The sequence below is a fragment of the Pan paniscus genome, chromosome 9 (assembly GCF_029289425.2).
Source record: "Pan paniscus chromosome 9, NHGRI_mPanPan1-v2.0_pri, whole genome shotgun sequence".
In the NCBI taxonomy this organism is placed as follows: Eukaryota; Metazoa; Chordata; class Mammalia; order Primates; family Hominidae; genus Pan; species Pan paniscus.
Window position 1 is genome coordinate 30,352,880 of NC_073258.2, and position 26,483 is coordinate 30,379,362.

Here is a 26,483-nt window from a genome sequence, read left to right on the forward strand (position 1 = left end):
TCAAGCTCCCAAGGACGTAAAACAAAATGGAAACCTGCAGCAATGTTTGTTACTGCCCAGTTTGCTGGTTGGCTTGAACAACAGGCTTATGGGGTCCTAGGCTTGCATTCTAACCTAAGGTATTCCTCCTTATCATGGAACCATACAGGAAGACACAAAAAGCACACCAGATTGGCTACAGCCTAAGACTAGCCTCACAAATCCTTTTTTCCATTAATCCAGACTTCACAGAGGACACAAACAGTAATTTTATCATTTATTCAACCGGTCTGCACAGGGAGAGGGAGGCCCGAAGTCCAGCTGTTAAGAACTTTTACTCTTTTACCAGCATGTCAGACTTCTGGGTTTCCTTCCCCTGAGCTCACTTTTAAGCCAAGCAATTTAAGGTTTGGGGAAACTAACTTTTCCTACTTTGGGGGATATATCTGAGGGGAGTGTCCTGTGGTATGGGGACACAATTACCCATCTGTGAAGAGAGGACAGAGTAAGGATTTTTTTTTCCCTCAAAGGAATCCCAGTGATTCAGGAGGCATTTGAGAGAAATACAGACGGAAGATGATTGGTTACTCAACTAGAAAGAGGGGAACAAGTCATCCCTAGTTCCTTTTTTCTCCCAGGGAATAACCGGGTTACGTGAGGGAGAGAGAGAAGAGCTGTCCTCACATCCCTGAGTCCCTGTAACCTTGGGAGGGTGCAGACCATGGGTGCCAATGTGGCTTTTCACCCTTGTTAACAGGGGGCCTAGGAGGTGGGAATTATCCACATTTACCCACATGCTGCCTTTCCTCTGCTGTCAGTAACCTTTGAGTTCCCTAGACCTTGTCTGTGTCATGGATGCTAGCATGACCTCTATCCATGAAATGGGAGGGGTCCTAACTGGCAGGAATTAGTCATGCTAAGGTAAATCTGTGGTGCTGAGTCCTCCTCAAACAAGGGAGAGTAAAGGGTGTCTTGTGAGTTGGGGTCCTGGCTTAATAAGATGTTTTCCAAAAGGAAAAAACAAAACAAAACTCTTGCATAGAAAAGCTCCCTGTTTTCGCAGGGCCATGTTAGAAAAGAAAAGAAAAAAACAGCTTAAATGCAGGATGGAGAAAATGCCTGAGGGAAAATCCTCGAGCTCTATGCAAATGGGTTCCTCCAACAGGGAGAGAAACTCTTAATCATTGTTCCCTCCTTTTGCCTAGGCCAGGGGTGGAAAGACTCTGTGGACCCATGGCAGGAGTTGGTGGCTGCAGCTCATTCCTGCCCCATGTGGCTGTTGGATGGAGCATGTGCATGTGCAGACATGTCCATACACCCTAGCTGGGAGGGAAGCAGGGAGGATGGGTGCCTCCGCTTGCCTTTCTGTTCCGAGCGTGTGCCTGTGGCCCTTGGGGTGGGGGTGTGAGATGTGCCTCTAAGAACAGACGGAAATCGCATTGTTCTGAATGGCATTTCTGATGGCTGGGCTAAATGCTCACTCTGCCTAGTAATATCTGCAGTTTTCAGCAATATCTTTAACATTATAAAAGAAGAGCTAAGTGCCAGGATAATCCTGGAACAAAAGAAGGAAAATACTGTAGAAAAGACTGGTTTGGAATAAGGCTGACATTCCCAACCCTTGAGAGTGATAGGGGGTTTTTGGGGTACTCTCCAGCATCCTGTCCTCTGTAGCTGTGCCATTCATTCTTATTTGGCTCACCAGAGGTTTGGTGCTGCATCTGCCTTCAGAAAAAGTCTGAGGAGGAGAAGACTCAGAAATGAAAGCAAAAGGTTTCGGATCTGCAGTTTACTCACCTGCCAGGTATTCTGGACAAGCCCCCAAAATGATGAAGGGTTTTTTGCTCCTTAGCTCAGCTAGGTCTAGGTTCTTGTCTCATGACCAGGAAGAAATAGCCATGTGGACATCAAAGAGTGAGTGGAGTAGAATTTATTAGGTGAAAAGGAAAGCTCTCAGCAAAAAGAGGGGTCCTGAAAGCAGGTTGCTGGTTGCCCCCTTCACAGTTGAATACAAGGGCATTTTACATACATGCTGATGGGGCTGTGTTCCCTACTTGTATAAGGTGTGAATTCCTTGTCGATTCGCCCCATTTCCCCCGTGGGCGTGTGGGCACTTAGTCCGCTGCGGGCATGTTTAGGCAAAGCTCCTGTTCAAGTTCCCTTATCTGGACCAAACAAAGGTGGGAGGTTCTCCAGGGATCCTTGCCTTACTGTATACCTGAAGCTGGCTAACTCCTTTCATTATTATAGCCAAATAGGTTCTTCTTGCCCGATGCCCAGAAAGTTAATATGCTGAGAACAGCAGTAGTTGCAGCAGAGATAGTGTTTAGTCATAGCACTTTAATTGGGAGGAGGATGGGAGATATTTCTCAAATCTGCCTCTCTGAGTTTGGAGGCTAGGGTTTTTAGGGGTAATTTGGTGGGCAGAGCACTAGGGAATAGGTATTGCTGATTGACTGGGCATGAAATCATGGTATTGTCCAAACTGTCTTCATGTGCTGAGTCAGTATCTGGGTGCGGGTGTTACAGGACTGGTTGAGTCAGTTCCTTGATATGAATCACGGTCCTGTTGGTATCAGGTGGTATGACCGAATGCATGAGTCTGAAAAATATCTGAAAGATCAATCTTAGTTTTTGATAATAGTGCTGTTATCTAAAGGAGCAACTGGGGAAGACTTTGACTTTGGGAGACAGAGAGAGACAAAATCAGAGGCAGGAGGATTGCTTAAGCCCAGAAGTTGGAGACCAGCCTTGGCAACATAGTGAAACCCCATCTCTACAAAAAAATTTAAAAAGAAAATTATTCTGGCATGGTGGCATACACCTGTAGTCTCAGCTACTTGGGAGGCTGAGTTGGGAGGATCGCTTGATCTGGGATGTCAAGGCTGCAGTGAACTGAGATCCCACCACTGCACTCCAGCCTGGTTAACACACTGAAACCCTGTATCAAAACAAAGCAAAACAAAATAAAATAAGATAAAATAAAATAAAATCTTGTGACTCCTGAGTAGTAAGCAAGCTAGGGAACAATGGCTGGTTATTGCTTAATGATGCTTATAGCTTAACAGAATTTAGGTCCTTACCATAATTCTAACCTTGTGGCCTTTCATTATTTTCACAAAGGCAGTTTCCATCCTGAACAAAGAGGAGGTTAGTTTTAAGCAGGGACTATTATCATCCTTGCTTTAAACTGTAAACTAAATTCCTCCTATAGTTAGCTTGGCCTACACGGAGGAATGAACGTACAGACAACTTATGAGGTTAGAAGTGAGATGAAGTCAGCTATGTTAGATTTCTCTCAGTCATATTATTTGCAAAGGCAGTTTTACTGTTATGGGAAAAAGCAGGACACTTTTGAGAAACCAAATGTCAAAAAACAAAATGAAAACAAATTTAGTTTAAAGATGTTAATTGGCTTTGTTTATGATTCTAGAATTGTACAACACTTCATTCCATAAAATAGAATGAGTGTTACAGTGAGTGGACTAGAGGAGATTGGTTTTATAGATAGAAAAGGGCCAAAGAAAAGAGAAACAAAGAACAAGAAGTGGATTGGTCACTTCAAAGTTACTTTTCTAGTAAGGCAAGAACAGGGAAACAGCACAATAAAAAAATAACTATTAATATCAGGTTACTTAAGTTTACTTATTTTTGGGTAAGTGTTAAAGGAAGAAGGAACTTCATTGTCTTGCTGCCTGGCCTATTTTGGAAATTTGGCTATTATTTTTCTCTCCTGATTTATTGGAAAGTCAGATAACTTTTTGATTTGGTGATAGGGAACTTTAATGCTTTGATTTTGATTTTTAGTCTAGTGTGTTGGGGCCTAGTGCAGGAGCTTAGCCCAAAACAGTAGATTTCTATAATTTTTATTTAACGTGAAAGCCCAGTGTGGCTAAGTGTAGACAGCAAGGATGTATGGAAAAAGATGAAGTTAAGTAGAACAGAAAATGCTAGGCCTTAGACCATGTTAAGAATATTTGGTCTTTAAAAGCTGTGGGAATTCATTGAAAATTCATTAAATTCATTTTGAGCAGAGGATGTGGGCTAACTAGATTAGACAGATATTTTGTAAAGAACATTCAGATTGCCTAGTGGAAAATAGATTAGAAGTGGTAGGCTGGGAGTGGGTTGTGCAACAGTAGATGAAAGGAGACCAGTTAGAAAGCAATTGTATTTATTGAAAGAGATGGTGGTAGTTTAGATAGAGTGGTAACAGTTTAAATGGAGAGAGGTGGGCAGATAGGAGGGGTTTTGAATATAAAATAAACAGAATCTGGTTAAGAGCTAGATATGGTAAGTGAAGAGAGGGAACTGTAAAGGTAGGTGTGTGGCCTTGTCGTAGAATGAACAGGGACCCTATTTTTTTTTTTTCCTTAATAGAAGATCACATATTTTTTTGGACATGTTTTTAGATACTTTTCAGACAGCCAGAATAGGGTTTCAAGAGTCTGTTTTGGAGCTCAGAGGTAATGTCTGAGCATGAGACAAAGATTTACCAGATTTAATTCTTATTAAGTCATAACCCATGTGATACAGTCCTTGAGGAGTCTTATAGTCAAAAGAACACAGTACATTAAAACAACAATTATTTAAAAACGAAGCAAGTTCTTTATGCATTTCTCAAAACCATGAAGGGACTCTTAATTCCCAGCAGTACTCTCTAGTATTGCTCTTGTTCCCTTTCTCATCTTTTGTTTTCATCAAATGCAGCTGGTGTTCCATTCTTTTTTCAAAAACTACTGAAGAAGCTACCCCTCTACTCTCATCCGGGCTAGTTTTATTCTAATTCATCCTTCTTCTTTTGTACTTTGCTCTGTACTATTTACGTTGATGTAACGGTTCCTATTTTGACAACATATAGGACCTTCCTTGCAGTGGATGATAGGGAAAGAAGCTGGTAGCATAAAGCCAGATGTTCCTTTGATGCCTTAGGAAGGGGAAAGTCAAAGAACACTTACGGGAACAAAGGTGCATTAATGATTTTTGTCATGTAACTGAATGATCAGCATGTAAGTAAAAACTAAAACCATGAGTCTAGATGAATTTTGCCTTGAGAAAAGATATCTTGATCGTTGAGTAGTTCCATCATTTAATGACTCGGTTTAGGAAGATGAGCATAGAGGAGACTGATTAGGATCTCTTTTGACATCTGACTGGAACTTCTGAGCTAACTCTTGCTTTAGGCTGCAGCCTAGGCATTTGTTTCTTTGAAAAGCCTTTTTTGACATTTCATTTCCAGGTTAGGTTCTGCTCAGCAGGCACTGATTGCCTATTATGGTCCTTATCATTGCTATAATTATTTATTTAATTGCATGTGGTCCCCAATAGACTCTAACCTCTGGGAGGATGAGAGACAAGTTCATCATTTTAACCCCAGTAAGTGTAATCTTTTACGTAGTGGATCGCAATAAGCATTTGTTTAATTAATTCAGGCAGGTATTCTCATTTGGCTCATTAGGTTTCATATGTGTATGTCAATATTTTCTACTTAGCTTACTGCCAAAATATATAGATCTGTTCTTTAGAAAACAACATAAAATAGCTGTACTCCAGGTTCTTATATCAGATTATGACTTTGACCTCTCTGTCACCTAATACCTATAAAAAGTTTGGGGGAAATAAAATTTATGAAGGACTGCAGTGTACTTGGACCATATAATATTCGCAGTCTTAGAATTACTCATACTCATGTTTCACTGTTATTCCATAGCTTATATAGAGAAATATTAAAAGTAATGCAACTTTGAAACTCATTATTGTGTTTACTCCAGAGATGGAGGAGGAAGTGATAATTTACTGTCTTATCAGTTTAGGAGGACTAATAGGATTTTTTTTTCAAAGTGCAGTAGCAGGAAGGCTTATTTTGAATGACCAGGGTTTAGATATATATATGTGCGTGTGTGTAATTTTTGGTGGATATAGTGAATAATGCAACCATTTATGTTTCTCTCTTGTAGTGGTTTTTAGGAAACTCATTGGTAAATTTTGTGGTCTGCTTATATTAAAGGATGTAAACATTTTATGTCTTTTCTTTTGAGTAACAGTCATACCACTGATTATACTTTTTATTGACACACTTTATTCAGATAGCAGCCTGATCACACATGATCCAAGAACACTGAAATAGTAAGTCAAATATAATCAGATGTTAAAGACTTGTTGTCATACATTATAGGCAATAGTGCAATGCTTACTTATGATTGCTCCAATATAAAACCACATTTACACCTCAGTGGCCACTGAACCATTCAGCACAGCTTCCTTAACTGTCAGCTGTTAGAAGCCAGCAGTGTAAGCACTGTTGACGATTTGTTTCAGGCTCTGAATAGCTGTCAGGATCTCAGTAGGAGTTGGAGGAGTTAGCTCAACTTTGGCTTAATATCTAAATGTGGCCAATCTAGGCTTCAAATAAGTCACAGCAGTGTTCACCAGTGCTGGAGCCTCCTCCTCCAGGTTCCAGACAAATCAGACCATGGTTTTAGGATGAAAAATCCATGGCCCCAAATGGCTAGCTAATTATACTTTTAAAATTCCTCCTATCTTTATTGCTACCTTCATCTCTTTCATATTTCCATTTCTTTACTGTTATACTTTCTGTACTAATTTACCTTTGTAAGTCATCTCAGAATTTTTTAAATTTAATTTTTAAAAAATTTTTCATATGGCATGAAAAAATTACTTGTAGACATCTATAACATAATGGATCTCTTATTGGTAATTTGTTTGGGAACTGACTTGGTACTAACTTTGATTTCTCTCACTGGATTCCTAGACTCTCCAGGATGTTAGGACTGGCTTTGGCCTGTGGAACACCTCGTCTTGTGCATTCTATTTCCTGAATAAAGGGTCTTCTTTGTTTTCCCTGCAACGAGTGGTCTTTTGCTCCTCATTTCTGTGGTCCTTTACCCATTCTCCCAACCCAATGGCATTTCAAAACTATTTAAAATTAAAAAAAATTATTAATATAATTGCTTACATTATTACTCTGTGATTTAATAAACTGAGTTAGATAAACTGTATAATAAAAGTTATTGTGTTCTTTTTCATATTAGTGTTTTGTAATTTTTTTGAAGAATCATTTAAAGCTTTAGATTTATTCTAGAAAAGTTTGTAATTGAATTATACCATGATAAGCTAAATCTGAAAATGTAAGAAAGTTTCTATGGGGTAGATGTATGATGATTTTAGGCTTTTCTTCGCATCTGAATTTTGTTTCCACTGCTATTTTAGTGAGTTAGGAAATATGAGATATTTAAATATGGCTTGGTGAAGTTCATTGAACACTTTAATGTTGGTTATATTATTTATATCCTCTATATAGTTTAAAAAACAGCTAGCATATTTTATAGATATATTTGCAAGACTGATTTTAAAATAATATATTTTCATTGTTTTGTTAACAAATCAAACTTTTCAAGCTATTTCTGACTGTTAAAACTTTCTGGAAAGTTGTTCCATATCCTTCCGGTCATCTAAATTTATCACAAGGTTTTAACTAAGAAGGTTGGTGAACCCTCTTTCCTTTTGATCTTGCATCCTGGCGAGTGCTTGGATATTTCTTGTGTAAGAAAAGTTTTGGTAGATGAGTCAGTGTACTGAGTCATAGGCAGCATGAAGCCTCTAGTGTTCTATACTAACTAATTGGAAACAGTTTCAAGATTAATTAAGGCACAGTTGTCAGCTCAGTGTTACTGATTGACATCCCACCAAAGTATTTTGTCTTTTGGCAACTTGCTTAATTGTTCTTTGGTATTTAGATTTTTGTTTTGCTTTATAGATTTTTAAAAATCTGTTGAATAGACCTGTAGTTACCATGTTGATTTTTATTTTTTAGAATCCTGTAATGAACCCTGTGTCATTGTGATTAATTTCTTCCTTGTTTGATGCCTTTTTTTCTCTTAAAAATATTCAATACAATATCTTTTCTTTTTATCTTGCTAATTTATCAGTCTATGAGAAAGTGTGTTATGCCTCACACAAACTAGTTCATAAGTAATAGCATATTGATTTGTTCAATAATAGCCCACTATCCAATTAGACGTTACGTTTTACTTAATAAAAAACAAATTAAGTGGCTTGCTTACATTCCTTTACATTGCATTAATTTGACTTTAATAAATTCATTAAAAATGACATTTGAAAAAGTCTTTTCCTTCATTAGGTTCATATTTGTTTAAAATAAAGTATTTGAAAGAAAATATTTCATTTATATAAAGAATTTTGCAAAGAGGGATTGATTAGGTGTTCTTCATGTTTATAGAAGAATAAACAAAAGTAAATCAAGACCAGGAAGGTATTTTGGCTTAAGAGAGCAAGTATGTTCTGGCAAAATGATAAAATGCTAGAAAGGATTACTGAATAAAAGAGGAAGAGAGGGAAGTCACATATTAAATACCTGATAGGTTTCAGGCACTTTATATATATTATTTTTCTAAATCCTTCCAGCATCTCTGAGATGGGAATTATTTACCTATAATCAAATGTGAATCTTGAAGCCTCAACAATATCTGTATAATAAACACCTAATGCAATCTACAACAGCATTTTAGTGTGCCGTCTAGTGCCAGATTCAGGCGTTATGCTAAAGGAAAATTCAGGAGAAGCATTTGATCTAGTTACAGAGTAGACAATCTTTAGGGCAATAAGTGGATTACATATCTTTCAGTCATTCCTCTGAAATGTTTCTTTTGAAGTTATTGATTGAAATTGAGACACATTTTATAATTGATGACATGTTATAATTTAATTGGCAGTACCTTTTCTTTATAGTATGTAAAATTAATGCTGCATCTCATAATCAGTATCATCTTAGATTTGATAGAGTACAGTAGATGGTCAGTCTTTGATGGGATACAGTATATGATCTTAATCATTCCTTAGGAAATTTTAAGAACAACAGTAACCTATTGGGTTTTTGTTCATTATCCCTAAGTACTGATGGGATGATCTTTGAAAAATTCTGTGGTCAAATGTGTTTTAAAAACACAGCATAATCTATCCTTCTCTTGGAGATTTTCAGTGCCTACTAGCATATAAAAATTCTAGCAAAAAAACAACATTTTTACCTTTGTTTAACCCATTGTACAAACTTATTTGATCATGTATTTCCTCCACCCTGACAAACTCTTTTTTACTTACCTAGTTTTCAAAGGACATTATGAATGTGCCTGAGGAGTTCAATGCTCTATCTAACTTTGGGAAATGCTGGGTTACTTGGTTTTTTACCTAAAATTGAGTATTACCAGTTAGAGTCTAAATCTTTCTGAGGGTCCACACAGTTTTCTCTTCAGTCTTCTTATCCAACCTCATTTTATTCATGTATATTTTGCTCATAGATTGGCCAGAACCACATTATCAATTTCTTATTCTTTTGTTTCAACTTTTACTTCTTGAGTCATATCTTGTTATATAGTTTTTCATTTGCTAGCAAATTGTGATATTTGAAATTTATTAACTGGATGTTTAGAGTTTCATTAAAGATTCTAAACAGAGAATTAATGGTCATGTATAAATTGGAAAGGAAAGAAATCAATTTTTCTTGCATTTTATGATACCTAAAAGTCAGTAGGTTATGGTAGCCTTATTTCCATGTTACGCTGATTGCTTCAAAGGTACAACATTTTTCATGAACAGAGACTCTCTGAAGAGTAAATCTCTATTCCCTGCTATTTTTCTTGTTTCTTTCTTCACTCCCTGGCCTTCACATCTTCTTCCTTCGCCACTTCCCTCTACCTTCTCTCAAAAATCTGGACTCAACTTATTTACTGATTCTATGTTCTATCAGCATTATTTAATTCTGTAATATTGGGTCATGCTTATTTCCAATTGTATTTTCCATTTTTATAATTTTGCTTCTCTAGCCCTACTTTTAGCACTTTACAAGAGAACTTGTCTAAGTCTTTGGCTTTTTATACCTAAGCTAAATGAGCTTCTATTTACCAATTTCCCCGATTGTCACAGTAGTTTATCACATGTAAGTCACCAAGGGATTGAGATAAACTGATTTTATTTCAACTTTTTCAAAATTCTTCCTTACCTATTGTATTTGTAGTCATGGTCTATGCTTGTGGTGGTCAGTCCTGTCAAGTAGTATTCTTAAGTTTGTTTTCTTCCTATCACTGTGCTAACCATTTTAGACTTTATATATTCTGTGTTTTTAAACACTCTGATCTCAGTGAGGAAAAACTCATTAATTTATAACTTACTGCATTCATAGCATAATAATACTGCGTTAAAAGGATGGGAAATGAGAATAGAAATGTGGATTGGTACCACATTGTGTAGCAGTTTGACGGCCACACTAAGACACTGCTAGGCTAAGGCAGCTTTTGAGAAAGGCAATAATACACTTTATTTTTCCTATTCTGCCATATAGTTAGCTTAAACACTTGAATTATTTCAAGTAGGAGCTTGGTACTTTATCATCACGTCTTCTGGACTTCAATTCATTTTCTGATTTTTTTTTTTATTTTTTTTTAGCCATTTCTACTTTGAGGAACCTATGTAATAGGATTTTTCTGATAATTAGAGGTTGTTCATAAAGTGTTTAACTGACAGTACTTGGCACAGACAGAGATGATAATATAATGACAAAAATACTGGATTACGGATGTAGCTGAAGTGTGTGTGTGTGTGTGTGTGTGTGTGGCAGGGGTGAGTGGTGGGTGTTGAACTACCAAATGTGCTCTAATCTAGCCAAACTAGCCATGTATCAGATGTACCACACCAGGGCCATTCTTGCAGTTTGCATTTTTTAGACTGGAAATCAAGAGACCTGGGTTCTTATCCCAACTCTGTGTTACTTTGCAGGTTACCTTTCCTTCTAGGCCATGGTGCCTTCATAGATAACATAATGAATTTGGATTAGGTAATTATTAGATTTAAAATATATGATTCTTTAGGGATAGGCAAGGAGTGGCTGAGGATCCATTAAGGAGAACATGTAAGTAGGATCATCTCTTTTATCTCATTGCACTGTTTCTGATGGATTATCCAAAACCGAACTGGTATATGACTTTGGAATTTATCTGCTTCCCATAGAAATTTATTTTCGATACAAAAAGGCCTATATAAAAAAGCACTATAACAAAACAGTACTTAAATTTTATTTAAAATATATTTGCATTTCTCAAATTGAGAGTCAATAAAGAAAATTCTGAGGCAAGAAAACATCTCTGAGATGCTTTGCAATTAATTGGAAACACTCATTGAGACAACTGAGGAATTTAGAAAAATAAATTTAATAATATTTGATAAATTTACACTCTCAGCAAACCCAGGGCCCAATGTCGCTTCTTTGAATTTCAAATATAGGAACTATAGGCCTGCCATTTCTCAGGGTACATCTCTTGGGCAGGCAGTCCTAAACTCCTGCTCAGATTAGGTTTGAAAGGTTTAATCAGTTCTTATCCACTGCACCCCAGCCCTCCAATCTCCTACAGTGCTCTTTTGTGTCTTATTGTCAACAGAGTGGGGCTAAAAGATTTCCAAGATAACTTTCAATTTATTAGTTATAGTACACTAGTATAGTATTGATCTTTTTTCATTTGGCTTTTGTGTTTCATTGGTTCTTTTGTTTTCTCTTTTCTGTTGCCTATTTTCTATATTCTTTCTTCTTGTTACTGTCTACTTAGGCCATGAAATTGAGGTGGATTTTTGTGAGAGATATTGAGGGAAAAAAGGAATTGGACTGATAAAGCTTCACTAACACCTCTTCCTCAAACAAACACACAAACTAACATTTATTATTTTGAATATGAAGAGGGAGGAGACACTGAGAAGAAAATTAAAAGGAGAAAAGGTGAGGATATTGAATTGGAAAAGGTATTTTAAAAATATCTGTACTAACTTTAAAATGGGGGTGATTTTAAAAAATGAAAAATCCCTCTCCTTTATACACATATCGCCTGTGTGATAGAAAAAAAAAACCCTAAAATTTATATAATTTCATTCTAAAGGAAAGAGCTTTGTTGCTCTCGCCTTCTAGTTATCAGTTTAGAAATCCTGCTCATTAGGGTTGGAATGTTAAAACCAAGAAAATCATTGCTGCCTTTTCAAGAGTTGAGACTTTAGCTTTACTTTTCTATGAGTCTTTATTTATCAAAGGTATTCTCAGGAGGTAATGATGAACCTGAAACTGTTCCAGCCTGTGCTGAAATACTCCCACACCATGTTGTTGGAATAGATTTAAGCACTCTTTGTAAACCCATGCCAGAAAGTTCTTCCCATTTGAAGTTTTTGCCGTCAGATTAAGAGGAGGAAATTCCCATCTCTTCAGAGGCAACAGTGACCAAAAAAAAAAAAAAGAAAAAAAGAAAAGGAAAAAAAGGTAATAAGGAAAGTTTTCCGTGCTTTTTGTGATGAAAGGTTTTCATTGGGATGAATTGTTTTCACATGATAAATATTTGGATCTGATGTTCAAAAGATGTATTTGGACCTGAATTAAAAACAAAGTTATAATTCTAAATATTATACTATATATAATTTACTTGTTTTGGTTGGTATTTGGATTTAAAACTATTAGCATACTTGACTGCTTATTATTCACCCCTCTCCCTTCTTTAAAACATCATGTGCCCACCTTCTCATCTCTTACCGTGCTGACTGCAAGAACCTGTTAATTGGCCACTTACTTTCAATATATCTTTTAATTTACTGTTATATGGATCTAACTTTAGATCTCATCACATCATTTTCTAGGGTAATGGTTTGCAAATTACTGGCAAAATACACAAAGTTCCTTTACCACCAGGCCCATTTTACCTCTTCAACCTCCCCTTCTGCCAACATGCCTTACTTCCTACTTGATAACCGTATGAGGCACATAATTTTCTTTTCAGGTCTCTGACTTTGCACTTGCTTCTGTCCATTCTTTCTTCCATGATGACATTTATTGCACTGTTCACTACCCTGTTTGCTCTTTCTTCCAGGATGGAGTTATTACGCTTTTTGTAATTGTCTCTTAACTTGCCTGTTTCCTCTTTAAAACTATGGAGGGTTCATACCTACTTTATATATTTCTAGCATTTAGCACAGTACCTCATTCAATAACAGTTTATTGCATTACTGTCCCTCCTTCTGTATCTTGTAAATTTCTGAGTGTCTCAGCCCAACAAAGTTTAGAATCTTAAGTAGGCTTATAGCTGTTCTTCAAGACCTGTCAATTTCCTGAGTGTTCCCCTCAATAATTCTTTAATTTTTATACCCACTGTTATTGGTCCCACCCTCTTCCTTCAGATTTCAATAATCAAATATAGTTATTTGCTTCTGAAATAAAGAAGGTCAATTCCCAGCGTGAGTGCCTGGTTTATTTATACTATATAACACTAGTTAGTGGATCTTGTATTTCTACTTTTATTTCCCAAGACTTTTAGACTTTCCCTTCTGTCTCCTGGACAACACCTGCTACTTTATATACATTTTAGACAGGTGAACTGAGATTTGGAGGAGTGAAATGAGTTGCCCAAGATCATGGAGCTAGGAAATGATATAATTAGTTTTATATGTCCTCAAAGCCTATGTGTGCTTTTTTTTTTTAATTAACTGCAGCACACTGCTAACCTCATAAGCACTAGGCCTAAGCTGCTGTCTTAAATTATGTACTAATGTCCCTTATGTTGAATTCATTTCTCATTTCCAAATGGATGGCGAGGAGGAAGTAGGCTTTAGGATATAAATTTTTTCTTTTTAGTCAATTTTGTTGAAAGGAATTTGTTTATGTATTTAGTGATAGCCATATGATGGTCACTAAATTTTGTTTTTTAAATATAGTTTGACAGAGAAAAAGGGAAAAAATGTTAGGAAACATTTATTTTTTTTAACTCACAGTCTTTGAGGGCCTTTTTTTTTGTACATTGGAAAATAATTTTGAAAAAGTAAAATACAGCCATCTCTTAGTGTCCATGAGGGATTGGTTCCAGGATGCTCTTGGATACCAAAATCCGAAGATACTCAAGTTCCTTATATAAAATGATGTCATATTTGTATATAACTGTTACAGGAAAGGGGTCCGTATCCAGAACTCAAGAGAGGGTTCTTAGATCTAGTGCAAGAAAGAATTAGAAAGGAATAAAAGAATGGCCACTCTATAGGCAGAGCAGCCCTAAGGGCTGCGGTTTGGCTATTTTTATTGTTATTTCTTGATTATATCCTAAACAAGGGTAGATTATTCATGAGTTTTCTGGGAAAGGGGTGGGCAGTTCTCAGAACCGAGGGTTCCTCCCCTTTTTAGACCATATAGGGTAACTTCATGACGTTGCCATGGCATTTGCAAACTGTCACGGTGCTGGTGGGAGTGTCTTTTAGCATGCAAATGTATTATAATTAGCATATAATGTGCAGTGAGGGGGACCAGAGGTCACTTTCATGGCCATCTTGGTTTTGGTGGGTTTGGGCCAGCTTCTTTACAGCACCTTGTTTTATCAGCATGGTCTTCGAGACTATATCTTGTGCTGACCTCCTATTTCTTCCTGTGACTTACAATGTCTAACCTCCTGTGTCTCAGCCTTATTTTACCCAGCTCCTATTCAAGATGGTTTCACTCTGGTTCGAATACCTCTGACATAACTACACACATCCTCCCTTTAAATCATCTCTAGATTACTTATAATATCTAATATAATGCCTCTCCATCCCTTTATTCCAGTGGGATTCAACATAGTACTCTCCATGCTGGCAAATTCAAGTTTTGGTTTTTGGAACTTTCTGGAATGTTTCTTTCTGAATATTTTTGATCCTTGGTTAGTTGAATCCATGGATGGGGAACTCATTAATATGGAGGGCTGACTATATTCTAATGTGTGATTTACACAGTTGGGATTGGATAAATGGAGAGAGAGTGAATAGATAAAAGAAAAATTTGAGATACATAGGTAGATGAGCCCATGAAAATATTAGTCTGTTGGTTGCTTGTAAGAAAATAAAGAATTAGAAAACTTCATTTTACTGTTATACTTAAGTTTTGTTTGAGTGACCCAGTCTACTGAGTGGGCAAAGAATGTGCTTAGAACATGATGGAATTGGCATTTAGAAAATCCAACAGATAAAATATTATACTCACTGACTTATGAAACAGAAACAATTAAGGTCCCAATTTAGCATTCTAAATTGTCCAGATTCTGGACAGAGGATCTAATCGTTAGGCTCATTTTACAAATATCCATGTGGTAGAGTTGGAAGGATGAGCTAAGCGCAGAAATTGGTAGTGCTGGGAAAAGTTCTGGTTTAAAATTTGAGCCTCTGTTAATCTCTATAAATTGACTCATTTACATTTTAATGTAAATTTCTAAATATCAATTGAAATAATGGAGCTGTTTGAATTTTCAAAGTGGGTTCTTACCTGATTTTTCTGTTATTGATTCTTTCATGTGTAACTCATAAGTGCAAAGTTTATCTTAATTTCAGAGGAGCTGGAAGGAAATTAGGAGGTACAACTCGTAATTGAAGGGGAGATTCTAGCATAGTGGTTAACAACACAGGCTGTGGAGCCAGACTGCTTGAGGACAAATCTATGTTCTTTCTCTTTCTTGTTACTTGCTTTATGATCTTGGACAAGCCACTTGATTTCCCATTTTTTTTGTTTTCTCACTTGTACGATGTGGATAGTATAATACCTACCTTATAGGGTAGTAAGTTCTTGGTAAATCTTAACAATTTGTAGTTTCTTCCTTGCCATTAACGTGTTCTGTAATCTTTGGCAAGTCACTTTATATCTTTGGGCTTTGTTCATTAATTTTGTATGAGGGTATAGATAAGCTCTAGTTTACCTTCTAGTTCTAGAACTGATTTTAATAGAATAAAATGGCATATCACAGCTTATAGAATAAGTGTATGAAAAATATATAAATTTTGTTATTAGATAAGTACTTGAATAAATAAAGTTGTAATGTCAGAGGTCTGTGACTTGGTACTGTGTCACTTTGGACAAGTCTGTTGGCTTCTTTAAGCTTTATTAGTTTTACCTATAAAATAGAATAATAAGAACTCTCTCATACAAGGATTGTGCTGATTTTAAGAAATGACACCTGCAAAATGTCAATTATAATGCCGATTATATAGTATGTAGTTAATAATGCTACTGCACTTAAATCCCTCTTACACAGGGTCTCTGTTTCTCTCAGTTCTCTCTCACAAAGGAGTATCTCTCTAATTTATGCATTTGAATTTGTGCCATTCTCAGTATAAGATGATTTTAGCGTATGACTTAAGTGAATTTGTGAGACAAAACTGGGCAAGTTTTATCCAGTTCTTTGTGGAAGGAAGAGCCATTAAGAAACTACAAAAGATAGAAGTTTCTCCTAATGGGATTTATTTTGGCAGGATCAGGATTGAGAATACAAGGAAAAGAGAATTAGGAAAGCAGGTTAAAGGTAAGGTGTTCTCTAGATGTCTGCAGCATTAAGGTAGCATTTTATGGGAAACTGGTCCCAGCTTCTTTCTATCTCATTCCTTTATTTTGTTAAGGTTTCTCTCTGGTTTAGGATTGTATTAGATCCAATACATCCCCATTCATAATGATTTTTAGAATGTAATGCTCTCCAATAGGAATATGGCATTGGTTCTTTAACTAGTTTTGTTAGGCATTGAAGAAAAAACAACTAACTTTTCTAAGTTTCAGCATCTTCTTTTACAAGGGGTGGAGGAGAGAACGAGATTAAACTAGATGATTTAAATGTTTGCCTTTAGAGCCAATTCTTGATCTGTCCAGGAACATGGACCTTATTACTTTACAGCCTCAATAATGCATCCTTTCTCTCTTTACTTTTAACTTTGTTAGAATTCACTGTCTTTTCCTTCCCACCTCTGCCAGGTTTCTGGAGTGCTCTGTTTGAATTAATGGCTTATGGACCCTCTTAACAGAGATGAGAGGGAGAGGATAGGGAGACCATATTGCATATAGGATCTGTAGGTTTGTGTGAAGGCCAAGGAAGAATGGGCAATGCAGGGAAGAGGACAAGAGGTTAGATCTTGGATAAAGACTGTGTGAGTTCAAATTCTGGCTTTTTTGTGTGCCTCAATTTCTTTGAGTATAATGAGGATAACTCCCATAGGACTGTATTAATGAGATTATGTATTTGGTAATGATCTTAAGACAGTGCTTCATTCTTAGTAAGCATTAAATGGTAGCTAGTATTACAATTTTTTTAAAGGTTTTTTACTAAGAATCTTATAAGGATTACATCAGGAAGCAGGCTGTATCTGTAAGATCACTTATATGCCACTTGAGAGTAAGTATAGTAATTAATAGCGCGATCTTCATTTTGTGTGGTAAACGTGACTTAGCAGAAACTAATACAACTGAAGTTGAAGACTGAATAAATGTAAATTTCTTCTTTAAGATTAATATTTTGCTTGGAAAGTTTTGTATGTTCCCATGTGTGTCTAATGTGTTATTATTCTTTATACTTTAGAGCCTAAAATATACCCTAGGATGGGAAATAAGATTTGGAAGTCACCTCATAAAAAAATATCATTCATCCCTTGGTCTTTACAGAAGACATGATCCTGAAAGGTACCCGGTTGAGGAAGAAGTAGGAGTTGAGGACCTGAAATCCCTATTAAGTCATATACAATTTGAGACATTTTCTATTTTTAAAACAACTAAAATGGTTAGAAATTTATCTTTCTATTCATGTCATAAATGCATTTCATGTTTTTGAGACTTCAACATAAATAGATTTCAGTGTGTTAAGAAAGTGTATATTTAGTTCAAAATGCCATAATTGTTCCTGACGGTAGATATTCAGTACAACAGAATCTCAGAAGCCTTTAAAAATGGCCTTTTCAAATAGATAAATATATTTGCCCATAAACATTTATGTCATTACTTTGTAGATGTTTTAAGTCACTTTTGTTTTTCTTCTGAAGTGTTAAAAATTACCAGTGGCTTTATTCCCAGGGAGAAGGGAAAGGGAATGAGATAACCAAACATGTGTACAAGGTTAATTTTTTAAATGATACAAACTCCAAAAATTATTATTTTTATGAGCTTTCAGATTTGCCTGTAGACAAATTTGTTTCATTTCTGTGTTATAAGATTATATATATTAACTGAAAAACTTATAAATGATAATATAGACAATTATTTTATACTTTGGTAGCTTTACCAACAAATCCGTTGCACCCACCCAGGAGATAATGGCCTTGAAACACAAATAAAGGCACAGAAAAATATCTTTGACAGCAAAAGACTGCAAAAACAGACACTTTAAATTGTTTCTGAAAACATGGTTGTTTAATCTGTGATAGATATAAGATAAATGGTATTTAACCCTTATTCCTGAAATCGTAAACTCTTTATTTTTTTATTTGCGAAAGGTCTTATGATTCTTACTTGCAGGCCCTGTGATGGCTAATACTGAGTGTCAACTTGACTGGATTGAAGGATACAAAGTACTGATCCTGGGAGAGGTATTCCTTCTAAGGTGAAGGATAAGTTGCTGTATTTGGCCTCTCCTACATCCAACAAAGAGGCACAATGCTTTGTAGACCTATTTGCATTTTGGAGGCAACACATTCCTCATTTGGGTGTGTTACTCCAGCCAATTTATTGAGTGACCTGAAAGGCTGCCAGTTTTGAGTGGGGACCAGAACAACAGAAGGTTCTGCAACAGGTCCAGGCTGCTGTGCATGCTGCTCTGCCACTTGGGCAATATGACCCAGCAGATCCAGTGGTGCTTAAGGTGTCAGTGGCAGATAGGGATGCTCTTTGGAGCCTTTGGCAGGCCCCCCATAGGTGAGTCACAGAGGATGCCACTAGGATTTTGGAGCAAGGCCCTGACATCTTCTGCAGATAACTACTCCCCTTTTGAAAGACAGCTCTTGGCCTGTTACTGGGCATTGGTGGAAACTGAACATTTGACTATATGTCATCACCATGTGACCTGAACTGCCTGTCATGAACTGGGTACTTTCTGGCCCATCTAGGTATTAATTGGGTCATGCACAGGAGCATTCCATCATCAAATGGAAGTGGTATCTATGTGATCGGGCTCAAGCAGGTCCTGAAGGCACAAGTAATTTACATGAGGAAGTGGCGCAAATGCCCACGGTCCCCACTCCTGCCACCCAGCCTTCTCTCCCCAAGCCTGCACCAATGGCCTCCTGGGGAGTTACCTATGATCAGTTGACAGCGGAAGAGAAGACTAGAGCCTGGTTCACAGATAGTTCTGCACAATACCGAGGCACCACCTGAAAGTAGACAGCTGCAGCACTACAGCCCTTTTCTAGGACATCCCTGAAGGACGGCGGTGAAGGGAAATCTTCCCAGTGGGCAGAACTTCAAGCAGTGCACCTGGTTGTGCACTTTGAGTGGAAGGAGAAATGACCAGATGTGCGATTGTATACAGATTCACGGGCTGTAGCCAGTGGCTTGGCTGGATGGTCCGGGACTTGGAAGAAGCATGATTGGAAAATTGGTGATGAAGAAATTTGGGGAAGAGGTATGTGGATGGACCTCTTTAAGTGGTCAAAAACTGTGAAGATATTTGCATCTCACGTGAGTGCTCACCAACGGGTGATCCCAGCAGAGGAGGATTTTAATAATCAAGTGGATAGGATGACCCGTTCTGTGGACACCTTCAGCCTCTTTCCCCAGCCACTTCTGTCATCATGCAATGCGCCTGTGAACAAAATGGCCATAGTGGCAGGGATGGAGTTTATGCATGGGCTCAGCAACATGGACTTCCACTCACCAAGGCTGACCTGGCTACGGCCACTGCTGAGTGCCCAGTTTGTCAGCAGCAGAGACCAACACCAAGCCCTCGATATGGCACCATTCCTTGGTGTGATCAGCCAGCTACCTGGTGGCAGGTTGATTATATTGGACTTCTTCCATCATGCAATGGGCAGAGGTTTGTCCTCACTGGAATAGACACTTATTCCAGGTATGGGTTTGACTATCCTGCACACAATGCTTCTGCCAAGACTACCATCCATGGACTTACAGAATGCCATATCCAACGTCATGGTATTCCACACGGCATTGCTTCTGTCCAAGGCACTCACTTTATGGCTTAAGAAGTGCAGCAGTGGGCTTATGCTCATGGAATTCACTGGTCTTACCATCTTCCCCATCATCTTGAAGCAGCTGGATTGGTAGAATGGTGGAATGGCCTTTTGAAGTCACAATTACAATGCCAACTAGGTGACAATCCTTTGCAGGGCTGGGGCAAAGTTCTCCAGAAGGCTGTGTGTGCTCTGAATCAGCGTCCAATATATGGTACTGTTTCTCCCATAGCCGGGATTCACGGGTCCAGGAATCAAGGGGTGGAAGTGGAAGTGGCACCACTTACCATCAACCCTAGTGATACACTAGCAAAATTTTTGCTTCCTGTTCCCATGACATTACGTTCTGCTGGCACAGAGGTCTTAGTTCTAGAGGGAGGAATGCTGCCACCAGGAGACACAAAAATTCCATTAAACTGGAACTTAAGATTGCTACCTGGACACTTTGGGTTCCTCCTACCTTTAAGTAAAGAGGCTAAGAAGGGAGATACAGCGTTGGCTGGGGTGATTGACCTGGACTATGAAGATGAAATCAGCCTACTACGCCGCAACGGAGGTAAGGAAGAGGAAGAGTTGCATGGAATACAGGAGATCCATTAGGGCATCTCTTAGTATTACCATGCCCTGTGATTAAGGTCAATGAGAAATTATAGCAGCCCAATCCAGGCAGGACTACAAGTGATCCAGACCCTTCATGAATGAAGATTTGAATCACTCCACCAGGAAAAAAAAAAACAACACAACCTGCTGAGGTGCTTGCTGAAGGGAAAGGGAATACAGAATGGGTAGTAGAAGTAGGTAGTCATCAATACCAGCTATGACCACGTGACCAGCTGCAGAAATGAAGACTGTAATTATCATGAGTCTTTCCCCCTTCTTTTGTTAAAAACATGTTTGTGCATGTATACACTTGTACTAAGAAAATATCGTCATTTTATTTCCTTTCTCCTTTATCATGTGACATAAGATTTATTGACTTCAAATCAGAATTTAAGTATCGTTAACTTTATGTAATAGTATTTGGGTTGGGGATTGCTGCATTTCCAGTTGTACGAAGAATAGTTGTATTATGTTAGGCATAATTATGACCTTATTGTCTTTTTTTGAAGATTATGTGTGATTTCAGGAGATGTGTATGAGTTCAAGTTGACAAGGGGTGGACTTACTTTGGTTAATACTGAGTGTCAACTTGATTGGATTGAAGGATACAAAGTATTTATCCTAGGTATGTCTGTGAGAGTGTTGCCAAAGGAGATTAGCATTTGAGTCGGTGAGCTAGGGGAAGGCAGACCCACCCTTAATCTGGGTGGGCATAATCTCATCAGCTGCCAGCATGGCTAGAATAAAAGAGCAGGCAGAAAAATGTGAAGAGACTGGCCTAGCCTCCCAGCCTACATCTTTCTCCCATGCTGGATGCTTCCTGACCTTGGACATCGGACTCCGTGTTCTTCAGTTTTGGAACTCGAACTGAGTTCCATGCAATATAATGGAATATATATATATATTCCATTAGTTATTGGATATTATTCCATTCGTTATTGGAATATATATATTCCATTATATATATATTCCATTAGTTCTGTTCCTTTAGAGAACCCTGACTAATACAAGCCTATTGTTGGGAAGTGATCAAGGAGGAAATGATGACACAATCCTTCTCTTAAGGGTATTATACTATTTTCAGAATTATTTATGTAAAACAATAGGATTCTACAACTAAAGACCTGGCTTAAGTTTCAGGATTAGGATTTTGGTAGAGCTTAATTTCTTCAAGAATGATTTCCTTAATATTCTTTATAAATACAAATTCATGGTTAAATATCGATCTGCTGAGTTTATTTTTTGTGTGACCCTGGCTTCTTAAAGGCAATCCTGATTACTCTTTAAAAACATTGTAATACATTGGAGTTGGTAGACTTAAATTTGCCAAAGAACTTGTGCCTATGATATCAATATGTGAGTGAGATTTTGCAATAATAACATATTATAGTTATTTGAAAATCTTAACAATAATGGTAACAATTACCATTGCTCCATTTCTTGTATATAAATGTACTATATAACCATAATAATAAAATAAACAAACCAAGAGTAAAATTTTCATCCCTTTAATAAGCCTAGCAAGACAATATAACTTATTTAGGTAGCTCTTCATTTAGTACATTGATTCTCAATCATATTAGACCCAACATCCTTTTTTTATAATAAATATTTTGTAGGCACCCCCTTACCTGGAAAATACAGTCAGAAATACACAGTAAAATATCAATGTAATATACTAGCTGTAATTGAAAGAAATAAAAGCAAAGTAAATCACATTAAGTATTAAGTATTACAGTATACAAATGAAAGATGACAGTGATATAGTCAGATGTTTGCACCTTCCTTTTTTTTGTTTGTTTGTTTTTTGTTTTTTGAGACTGTGTCTTGCTCTCTTGCCCAGTCTGGAGTGCAGGGTTACAATCTCAGCTCACTGCCACTGCTGCCTCCCGGGTTCAGGTGATTCTTCTTACTCAGCCTCCCAAGTAGCTGGGATTACAGATGCAGGCCACCACCCCAGCTAATTTTTGTTTTTTAGTAGAGATTAGGTTTCATCATGTTGGCTAGGCTGGCTCCAACTCCTGGCCTCAAGTGATCCACCTGCCTTGGCCTGCTTGCACCTATGAATGTTTGGAATTAAGAAAAGTAGGAAGATCATAAATCATTTCTTACATAAAGGGTACTAATTTGAAAGAATTGATGTACAAATGGACACTAGAATAAAAAGTGATGTTAGAATAAGTAATAACAGGTCACATTTATTAGTTTTTGATTTAAGCAAAAGGGAAATAATTTTAGCCAAAGAAGGAAAACTATGAGAAGACAAATTATATCCTGTCAAATTGAAGAAAATGAGTTGGGCCTTATTTTAATTGTAATATTATACTAATTGTCTAGGTTGTCATAAAGGGTGATATAATGAAAATTAAATAGAAAATATGACTTGTATTTTGAAACTTTACATCTTGAAAAAAAGGAACATAGGTTGAGTGATAATTTTGGGATGGTGAATTCAGCCTGGGATCTTTTGAATATGTGCTGTTGGCAAGGCACTGTTGATGGAAATACTAAGCAGGTGGTTGAAAATGAAAATTACAATGTCAGATAAGGTTATGTCAACAAGATTTAGTTTTGAGGGTCACTTACAGAGCAGGAATTATTGAAGCCATTAGATTAGATGATACTGCAAATAGGATAATAGTAATCATAAAATTTAACATAAAAACTGCTAACATTTGTTGATGTTTATTATATACCGGGCACTGTTCCTCTTTTTGACTTATTTTTTCACATATTTCTCTCAAATCCTCTGTAAAATAAGTACCATTATTACCAACATATCCTTCTTGCAGATGAAACTGCTGACACACCAAGACGTTGCCCTAGTTCAGACAACTTAGCTAGTAGTAGAGTTTGGATAGAGGTTCAGGCAGCCAGGCTCTAGAGCCTTCTTCCAAAGGAAGGATTTTTGAGGAGCTCATTAATTTTGGAGGCAACTGTAATAAGAAACAAACACCTGTTAGGTAAAAGAATAAATTAGAGTGTACATTGTCTTGGAAGGCTAAGAAACAGAGTATGGTAGGTAGTATCACAGGTTTCAGAGCAGTTTAGAAAAGGCCACTAGATTTGATGATTAGTAACTTTTTGGTAAATGGTTATTCAATAATGTTGCAAAGCCTAAGAAAATGATCTAAGCATGTGTTTTCATGAGACTTTCTAGAAATTTTCAATATGCTTTTTATTTGTCCATTAGCTATTCTGGACTTTAATATACAAATGCTCCTTGACTGATGATGAGGTTACATCCTTATAAAACCATCATAAGTTGAAGATGTCATAAGTCAAAAATGTATTGAATATACTTAACCTACTGAACATCATTGCTTAACCTAGCCTACCTTATACGTGCTCTGGACTCTTCTATTAGCCTATAGTTGGGCAAAATCATCAAATAAAGCCTATTTTGTAGTAGATAAATAGGTAAAATAAATTATTTTGTAATAATATAATAAGTACTGATTATCATGTAATTTATTGAATGTGATGTGGGAGTGAAAAACAGAACGTTTGTCTGGGTATTCAAGGTATGGTTTTGACTGAATGCATATAACTTTCACACCATAGTAAAGTTAAAAAATTGTAAGTCAAACCATCATAAATTGGGGACTATCTGTATTCTGTCAGATAGGTAGTATTTTGAGCTTAAGCAAACATGGTGTAGATTGTTTTAATAAATTCTGTTGTTATTCTCAAGGGAAATCTGTCAGAAATAAGCAATCTAATTTTGGATTTGTTTGGGGCAATAGAATTTGTTGAAAATACCAAATGCAATGATTAAATTAGTTCTAGATGAAAAGGCAGATATTGCTGAAAAGTTTAATGTGAAAAGTGAAAAAAGTGTGATTTGTAATATGTAGTCAAGAAGAAGCAACTCATTCTTGGGTGTGATAATGAGTGGAGAAATATTCATGTGGGTGTTTTGATGATTAATTAGTTGATTTGCGTAAAATGCTTGAAGAAAAAGAAGTATGGCATAAATTCTAAATATTATTATTTTATTCCCAGAATTCTGTCAGGCTTCATGGTCTTTTTCCCATGTGCTCATCTTTCTGCACCTGTTACCAGAACTTCATTCTACAGCAGCCCTGCTTTTGCTGTCATTTGAAATCTGTTCCAAATTTTTCCTCTTGTAACTCTCTCCCCATGCTGTTACTTGGTTATCTAATTTTGCATGTATCTTTCTAATAAGATGCTTCTTCTTACTGATCTCTCTCTCTCTCTCTCTCTCTCTCTCTGTGTGTGTGTGTGTGTGTTTGTCTGGAGAATACACAATCAAATGTATTTCCTCACCTTCAATGACTTAGGTAAAATAATGTTATCTATTTAATTTTCCCCCAGAATCAATTGCCCCAAAATGGCTTATACCCTGAGAACTTAATATACTTTTTAAAAAATATCTTTAACTAAAATTTAGTGAGCTATTTTTATTGTTGTTAATTTTTTAAGTCCTTTTTTTCTGTAGCCTGGAAGCTTTTTCTTTGATCATTAAAGTAGGAACCTCAATTTGAAAACTTGCTACAACTGAACATATGTCCCCTCTTGTATTAGAAAGAGTTATAATTTTAATACATTTTTCAAATTATGATTTATGTCTCTTTAGGAGAGATTCTGTTTGTTTTTTAAAGAACCAAGCCAAAATTTTTTCTTATTTTTAATTAATGGGATTACATTTATGCTTTAACTTAAATATGAATTTTAGAAGTAATTGTAATTCAGAAGAAAATGCAAACATCAAAATATCACATGTATAGCTCTTTAAATATGAACATTAATTATCTTTGGAGATTGATTATTGCCAAAATAAAATCGCTATATCTCTTTGGTACTTTATGTTAATATTTCACTTATTACATACACAAACACAACATATGCAGAAGCTCACACACGTAACGGCTTATTTGTGAACAAAATGATTACTTAAAAACACAGATTAGGAAGTGATGTTATCATAATGTGATCATTCTCCTGGGATGTCATAAAACAAGAAATACTGAACCATTGCCTTCAGTTTCAGGGTTTATAAGTACCTTATGACCACTGTTTTAATTCACTATTGATACTGTAGAACGTATTTATTTAAAAGGAATATGTATGTTTCTGCTTGAAAGTGAGTGAAACTGACATTGCCATAATTTATAGGTTTTTCCCCCATATTTAGCCATACATGATTTTCTTTCACTTTGGAAAATTAGTTTATAATTATCTCAATTTTTAAAAAAAGTGTTATTTCTAATTGACCAATTATAATAATACATATTTATGGAGTACAGTGTAATGTTTTGCTGCATATGTACAATACGGAATGATTAAATCAAGCCAATTAACATGTCACTTATTTTTTATGGTAAGACATTTGAAATTAACTCTTTTAGCTATTCTGAAATATACATTATTATACTTCAAGTTCTAGGGTACATGTGTACAACGTGCAGGTTTGTTACATATATAACTTAGTCATCCTGCTTTGCAGTAGTTCTCAGAGACTTATTCCTTCTGTCTTACTGAAACTTTGTACCCTTGGAGCAACATCTCCCATTTCTTCCCTCCTCCCCAGGCCTCTGGTAACCACTGTTCTACTCTCTAACTCTATGAGTTACACTTTTTTAGATTCTACATATAAGTGGAATAATGCAGTATCTGGCTAATTTCACTTAGCATAATGTCCTCCCAGGTTCATCCCATGTTGTAACAAATGACAAAATTTTCTTCTTTTTAAAAGGCTGAATATTTTTCCATTATGTGTATGTACTACATTTTCTTTATGCATTTATCCACTGGTAGATGTTTAGGTTGATTCTGTATCTTGGCTATTGTGGATAAAGCTGCAATGAACATGGGAGTGCAGATATCTCTTTGATATATTGATTTCAGTTATCTTGTATCATCTAGAATTTGATTGC

At 36.4% G+C, this 26,483-nt stretch overlaps 1 protein-coding gene and 1 pseudogene across 4 annotated transcripts in view; one reads left to right on the forward strand and one right to left on the reverse strand.

Moving 5' to 3' along the window:
* The window catches only part of METTL15 (methyltransferase 15, mitochondrial 12S rRNA N4-cytidine), a 222,197-nt gene that overhangs the window by 30,392 nt on the left and 165,322 nt on the right, over window positions 1-26,483 (forward strand). The gene's annotated exons all lie outside the window — the stretch shown is intronic.
* Window positions 6,142-6,453, reverse strand: LOC112441189 (ATP synthase subunit g, mitochondrial-like; annotated as a pseudogene).